The 8,408-nt window shown below is 38.7% G+C and overlaps 1 long non-coding RNA gene across 1 annotated transcript; it reads left to right on the top strand.

Moving 5' to 3' along the window:
- The first annotated feature begins 241 nt into the window (after nucleotides 1-241).
- LOC121592551 lies at nucleotides 242-6,799 on the top strand. Its single transcript, XR_006004680.1, has 2 exons — nucleotides 242-1,825; nucleotides 1,890-6,799. It is a non-coding gene; the product is annotated as an uncharacterized LOC121592551 (long non-coding RNA).
- The last annotated feature ends 1,609 nt before the right edge of the window (nucleotides 6,800-8,408 follow it).

Genomic DNA, 8,408 nt, shown 5'->3' with positions numbered 1-8,408 from the left:
CCGAAATTTTATAGTTATTCTATCTCCTATAGGGGTTTGTTAGAGCGAAGCACGATACAGAGCCAGCAAAAAGGAAAAGAAGCAAACAAGAAGAAACAGACGGCGAGGAGCAAGCAACAGATGGGAAAGTAAAAGTAAAAACAAAACAGAAACAGTAAGAACATACCAGCCCATAAAAGAAAACAAAAGAAGCAAAACAAAAGAGAGAGAGAGAGAGAGAGAGAGAGAGAAAGAGAAAAACGAGAAAAGAAGAAAACACGAAGATAAGAAAAAATGGATGAGGAGGAAAAGAAAACTCTAATTAAACTAATTAAATACATACGTAGACATTGACTATTCGGCACCCGATACCAATTCACTTAACCCCGTTAAAGAGAAAAAGAAAAACACAACACAACACACACACACGAGCGCGCGCGATAGTTTCGGAGGTTTTTGGCTGCGAAAACCAAAACCACTAACACAGTGACACAATACCCCACATAACACACTCACAAACACACAACATAAACAAATACACACACACACACAGAAAAGAAAGTAAACCTTCCACACGAACGACACCAGAGTGTACTAGTGTACTTGTACTATCACTACTACTACCACTACTACTACCACTACTACTACCACTACTATTACTACTACTACTACTACTACTACCACTACTACTATTACTTGCTTCGGTTGTTTCGGCCTTCAAGAGTTGGGGGTGTTTTGCGAAAAGTGAATTCGCATGCCCGCGCGCCATTATACTTCATTACTTGCTCTTGAAAATTGCGTAGATGATAAAACCAACAAGCAAACAACCCAAACATACACACACACACAGTACACAACACAACTCACACACACACACACACGATACACAACAACAAAAAAGTACACGCTGAAACAACCACACAACCACAACAAAAACCCCGTGCAAAACGAAGAAACCGCGCAAGCAAAACAAACAAACAAAAAGTACACATTTATACACACATTAGTAAGAGAAACTCGTTGTAACCAAACGTATTGCAAACGTAACACAAACAAAGCAAAGCAACAAAAAAACGGTAAAGAAAATGCAAACCGTTAACTGCAGAAACAACAAAAAAAAAAACAAAACCAAACCAAACTGTCAGATTGATTGGAAAAAAAGGAAAATAGATTGTTTTTTTCATACTAAAGCTAATTTCGTTGTTCGTTGTTTTGTTGTTTTTTTTTTTTCTTCACTTTTGTTCTCATCATCTGAAACGGAATCAAACCGCCTCCACCCTCAAACCAAAGCATATGCACAGTAGGAGCTGATTGTGGATCATTTTACAATTCCCACTTTCCCACGTTTGACGCGCTAGTTGTCAAGCTAATACATAGTAGTAGCAGTAGTAATAGTAGGCTGATATATCACCATAGAACGGGAAGTGCACGGCCATTTTGCACGCTCTCTTTATCCCTTCTCTTTCCGCTCTTTCTCTCGCTCCACATCGTCGGAGCAGTCAATCGTCGTCCTTGGTAACCAACGTAACCTTCGCTCAGTTTACAACCGACTTCTGCTGAAGCCTGGTTAAACGTTCCAGGACACTGCCACTGTGGCAAAACAGCAGCAAAACACACACACACACACACACACACACACACACACACACACACACACACACACACACACACACACACACACACACACCAAAACACAAACACTTACTGCACAGTTTCCCGTTTTCCCGTTTGTTTCTCGATCATATTACACACTTCATCATTCATAAAAGTAAACCAACCATTAGGCAAAACCACGGCACAGAGAACGAGAGAGAGAGAGAGAGACGATGTAAAAGTTACGCTAGGGGTAAGAAACTAGTAGGCCAAGGCTACTGCGATGTTTAATAAAAACAAACAAACTATCGTTCCAGAACTTCCACAGCTACACGAGAGCGGCGTTCCGACCGAAGATACGAAAACAACGGGGAACGTGTGTCACAAAATGCTAAACAGTAAGAAACAAAACCAAAGCACATACGAAAATGGGGGTGAAAAAAACTAGATCAGCATAACTAGGCAAGATAGAACCAAAACATTGAATAGAATGCATCGATACAAGCGTAAAAGGAGCAGTTAAATTACGCTCCAAATCAAAACATACGCCACCACACACATACGTTGTTGCACTTATTCAATGCCGCCGGGTAGAGCATAGAACGAGCAAACGAATTCACTTTGCTCGCCGGGACGAGTATTTAAAATTCTAAATTTATATAATAGCAGCAAAACAAAAAGCAGAAGCAACAAAGTATGCAACATTGATGGAAGAAACAGAGATGGAAAGTGAGAAAGAGAGGAAAAAGTACACTAAATTAAGCAAACACTACCAGTTACTAATTCTCAGTAGGAACAAACCAAAACTGTTGGTCGTGTTTTTATCTTATAAAAGTAAACATTCGCTTACTGGCAATACTTGCAATTATCCGCTTGACGGTTCACAACCAATCCGCTTATTGTTGAGCACCCTGTTTTTTTGTTTTGTTTCAACTTTCAACTTTCTTTAATCCCCATTTGCGCTGATGGTTCTTTTTACTATCGGTTCTATTTCCAACACGACGTTTTATATCAATTTTAGAACATTTACTAAGGACACTTTCCCTTTTACGTTCCAGTGCAACGCTTCTATGTAGATGAAAATGACTTATATAAATGTTACACAAACACACCCAACACTTAGAAGAATGACCATACATAGTAGGGTAATGATCCATTTAATGAACAGAAAAAAAGTGAACAACAAATGAAAACAACAAAAGAAACAAACAAAAACTATTTAAGAAGAAAAAAAAGAGGAAATAAATAGAATAATGTATTCAACAGCAAAAAGACAAAAACAAAGCAAAAGAGAATTATGAAATTACACCTAGATGCTGCTAGATATATCTGTAGAAGAATGTGTCTTTTCCAACGGCGGAACAGGGGCGGTAGGAAGCGGAATTCCGTAGTAGTAAGTAGTAAGTTTAGTTTTGTCCTGCCGCTGCCCTTCTCCGGATCCTCCGGTTGCCGGAACCGTTCCGGTGGAACGAACTGCTCAATTATATAAGCGAATCTGTACACCGGGCGATGCATACGGAATGCAAACCCGGCCTCTATCGCGCATACCGCGTACGACAAGTGGGTGTACAAATGTAGTGAAAATTTAATACAATCACACACACACACACACGCACAATATAATACTGTTACATATGGTTTTGTAGGGATAGAACAAAAACGTATATAACACAATATTTAGTATGTTCCCAATTTTACGGTAACCACACACACACACACACTATAATATATTTGTAAGCGGAAAAACGATACACACACACACCCACACATCCCTCTTAACACATTAGTATGAGCACACACACACACATGAAACCGTGTAGGCCACAACTCTTTTCATGTTTAGAGCATTTTAAAATACCTTATACTGGCTAGCGAAGCAAAAAAGAAGAAAAGAAAAATAACAGGAAATTAAAAACTGTAATAATCAAAGTAATAAACGGGAAAACTTTCGCCTATCGGTATCGGTAAAAGCGTGCACAAGCTCGTCCTTATGATGGCAGGGCGAAAGGACGATGGCCATTATATTAGGCAAGATATAATCGAGGTGAATCGAAATGAGTAAACTAAAGAAAAACACACAAAAACGCAAAAAAGTTAATATAAAAAAAAACATTCAACAGCAACAACAACAAAAAAAACACAGTAAAAAATAACTTATCACCAGCAAAAGCAAACAACGTGAGCGCACTTATGAAATTCGAATTGTGCATGTGTAGTAGTGCAAACAATGGTGCCGATCTATTCGCCGAGCTCCCTTCCTTACTTGAGTGGGACAGGGCGCGTTCGGCCTTTGGACCATTCACCAAAACGTTCCACAAACCAGCCTCCTAGTAGTTTAGTATTGATCGCTGCTCGCTACTACTAATTCTACTACTACTACTACTACTACTACTACCACTACTACTGCTAACACCTGTTTGGGTGAGGCGGTCCCAACACACTTGAACGATATTGGTCAAATAGATCATTTTGCGCAAAACCGCACACATATGATGGGATTCCATCCTATAAGATGGCAACGTTCTTTGCTTAGAATAGTGTTTCGTTCTTCCCAAAAGTCACAATCGAAACTCTACCAAGTAACTCTACTCTTGCACCAACATTGGCAGGAGTGTATCGGGTAAAGATGCAAATCAATCGCTTAGAAAAGCACTACAGATGCAGATTTAAAGGCACTTGATTTTGTTTTTTCATTCATTCCACTTCCTTCACTCTCGCGTAAACAACAAGACTCATGCTGCCCCCTATCAACATTCATCCCGTTAAGCAAAAATGCCCAACGCTTCCCAACACTTCCGTTTCCTTTCTACTCTCACTAACACCAGCTCCAAACCCCACCTCCCACAAACTAACTCCCTCGTTCCAGTAGAACACAAAAATAGCTACCAAATCAAAACAAGTAAGGCAAAACCCACAACAATGTGATTGATCTCGGTGTGTGTGTGTATAAGAAACTTTACCAAACACACTCTTACACACACACAAGGCAGTGATTCTCGAAGTCGAACTCAGAAAAAAGAGAAAAAAAACGAAAAAAAAGTTAAATGTTATTTAGGGGACAAAAACGAGTTGCATAAAAACCAAAAATGAACAACTACACGAAAGAAAAACAAAAAGCAACAAAGCAAATTGTAGTGAAAACTGATCAAAGCAACAGAAAAATGTGTAAGTATGTGTTAAATACTCGCTGTATTCTAATGTATTAGTGAAACAAAGAGAAAAAAACAGAACAGAACAAAACAAAAAAGCAGTAAAAAAACAAACGTATATAAGTAGAGATGCAAACAACATCAGAAAGTTAAGTAGCACTGTTTTTTTCTTCTCTGAATTAAAAGGCTTGCCGTGTACCGCAAGGGTGTGTAGCGAGCGTTATTGAACAACAATTCAGAGGAGAAATAATTATATACATATAAAACAGCAAAGTATGAACACAGCAAAACCTAATGTACGAGGAAATATTACATATATATATACAATTATATATATATGAAACTGGAAACAGAAAATGAGGAGATAAAAAAACACAAGAAAAATTCTAAATAAATATAAATTTTTTATATAGGAATGTAATATCTTAAACAAACAAACAAAAAAAAGCACACAGGTGAAAGGAAATGGAGGTAGCTGATGACCGCAGCAGCATTGATTCAGTTTGCGCACAGAGCTGTGAACATATGTGGAACAGAGAAAGAAGATAACGGAGCAAAACTCTAGAAAACTAGACAAACAAAAAATAACTGGCGAACTGGAGTGGCGAAACAAACTAAGATAAATCGTTACACAAACAGAACAATACACTACACAGGCATACATCCATACAAAACAGAAAAAAAGCGTTCACAAGAACGTCGAAAACAATAGTTTGTAAATAGACACAAACCTGTTTTAGGTTGTTTGTTATTTTCGAAAATCGGTAAAAAGGACATACAAAAAAGCCACACAAACACGCATCCTTTTCTGTCACCTGTGAGAGCCCGAGCCGACTAAGCGGGGTCATAAGGGTAAAGGGTAATGATACCCCCTCTTGCTGGGTTTTAATTTCTCATAGCAAAGTTACGCTCAATGACCGAGTATAGACCCGAGTTCTACTCGCGAAGATTATAATCAAGCATCAAGTAGGTGAGGAAAACACAGCGATAGAGACGATAAAAACAGATAAAAAATCAAATTGCATACATATTCCAGTTTTTATTACCAAACTCTTGCTAAACAGAAACACCCCCCGCCCCCTCTGCTCCTCTTCCCCAACAAACGTAAGTAGCGAAAAAAAAACACAAACAAAACTATAAATATATACATAGAAATACTAACTCAACACAACACAGTACGAAGCAAACCAGAACACGAGAAAAGGAAGGAAAGAAAGAAGGAACGAAAAAAAAACAACAACAACATAAGCCTTAAGCTGGTATTTTCCGTCGGTCCACCACCGTTACACAAATGGTTATAGCAAAACTTTTATCCAAAAAAAACAAAAACCGGGCCATAGCCATCAAAATGCCACTAGTTAAAATATATTTATAAAATAAAAATAACTACTTACGCGATCGTACAGGCGAACACACACACATACACGCACACACAGCAGATCAGGAGCACCCCAGTAGGATGGATGAAGCGAGGATGGAGATGGAGAAAAAGGCTAGCGAAGCGTGCGCCACCATTCCTTGCACAAACAATGCACGTGGCTAGAGAAGAAAGAAAGAGAAGAGAAAACACGGTAATTAATAAGTTATCTCAAGAGCGTCTGTGAATTGTGAAATTGCACGCGGGCAATATTGAATCTAAACTATAGCAGCAAGAAGCAACAAGGAACGATGTGGAAATCCCCCAGAAAGCAATGTCCAAAACCGAGCAAAAGAGAGTCGATCGTAGAGCGAACTGTAGCTGCATGATGATGATAGGCAGGCAAAAAAGAAAGGAAAAATTGGATTCAAAGTGGCAGGAACATCGGTTCGAAACAAGCGTTCGCAACTACTAGAGCAAAGAGAAAGGAACAACCGAGAAAAAAAGATGCGTGTAATGCATAAACTTAAGCTACAGCGGTAACAAAACGAAAACGAAAGCAAAAAAACAACAACAACACTATAGCAAAAATAAATAAGAAAAAAAGAAACAAAAACAAACACAAAGCATATTTATATTGTTCCAGTGCATTGGGTTTTGTTTTGATAGTGATAACAAACACAGAAGGCAAACAAGCAGTAACGAAACAAACAAACAAACAGAAAGCAGCATAGCATGAGATTAATTTTCCACTAAAACCACTTTGTGTACTGTGTTAGGACATTTTAATATGAAAGAAAATTGTAGAACTGTGACAAGAAGAAGGAGCAAGATGAACAAAAGACGAAGAAGAAGAAGAAGAAGAAGAAGAAGAAGAAGAAGAAGAAAGAAAGAAAACACAAACTACAGAAAACACAACATAAAACAAGTAAAAGTAACGAAAAAAAAGATTAGCAAAAACCCATACAAAGCAAATGGATATTATAAGCACAAAAACAACATAACAAAGACACAAAAAAAACACACACACAAACACACACAAAGCAAAACAGTTACTGTTAAGGAAGGCGGGAAAGGGAAGATTAGATGGAATACATAGAAGAGAAGAAGCAGCAGTGAAGCAGAACAGTACACAGAGAGCGGTAAAATGCGTAATACAACAAGGTGACATATGTATCGTTTCGTCATAACTTTAAAGGAGGAAAACAAAAAAGACAGAAAATAAACAAATTTAAATAAAACATTGAATTGTTTTTTCTTTTTCTTTTCTACGTATTGCTGGACCATCAAAGGTCATTATTGCAATTGCTGTACTCAGCAGTAGTGCAGAGTTGGTCTGAGTTTGCCTTGATCCTGTATCAACATTGTCATTTATATGCTTCTTTAAACTAATGTCCATGATCCAGCTTTGTAGTTTGCCGGGCCCCAATTACGGTACAGTATGGGTCCTAAGTTCCAGGGCCGGTATGAGTATGAGGGATTCAGTTCCAGGGCCAATATGCATTCAGTATCAGTATGCGTGGGTCTATGTGGGTTTGGGATACATTTCTGAACCGGGAGCAATTCCTGTCTGTCTGTGAGAGCAGTCATACAACCGGTATGCGTACATAAATGGATCCAGTACCTACATGGGTTCAAGAACAGTTCCAGGATATGTGCCCCAATCGGTATCGGTTCATGAGCAGTCTCACGGCCGGTATGGGCACAATAGGATCCAGCTCTAGGACTGATATGGAGACGAGATCACTTCCAGATCAGTTCCTAAATTTCAGGATCGGTATTGGTTTTCCATCATTCCCATGATCAGTGTGAGAAGTGGATCAATCATGAAATCGGAATGCGTTCAAAAATAAATCCAGGACCGGTGTGAGTTTAAGATCAGTTCCAGAACAGGTATGTTTTCAGCATCAGTTGTATGATTGGTATGGGTTAGGTATCGACAATTCCATGATCTAAATTGATTCAGGATCGGTATGGGTTGAGAGTCACTTCCATAGTAGAGTATAGGTATATTATCTGTTTCCGATTTGGTATGGGTTTGCGATTTCTTCGAGGATCGGTATGGGTTCTCTCCAAGTTTCGAGCTCAAGGGATGGTGTGAGTTCAGAATTCAGAACAGGTAATCTTTCAGGAATAGGTCTAGAAACGATATAAATCCAGAATCATTTCTAGGTTCGGTATGGTATCATGCTCGGTTACAGAACCGGTATGGGTTAAGGATCAGTTCCTGAGCCTAAGTATAGCTTTGCCCGTTCCCTGGAGTTATGCATATACCCTTGAAATTATTCAGCACAACACAACACAGCGACCAATTTAAATAGTGAAAGAGT

This window comes from Anopheles merus, chromosome 2L (assembly GCF_017562075.2).
Source record: "Anopheles merus strain MAF chromosome 2L, AmerM5.1, whole genome shotgun sequence".
Taxonomy (NCBI): Eukaryota; Metazoa; Arthropoda; class Insecta; order Diptera; family Culicidae; genus Anopheles; species Anopheles merus.
This window is presented reverse-complemented; position numbering and strand designations above follow the sequence as displayed.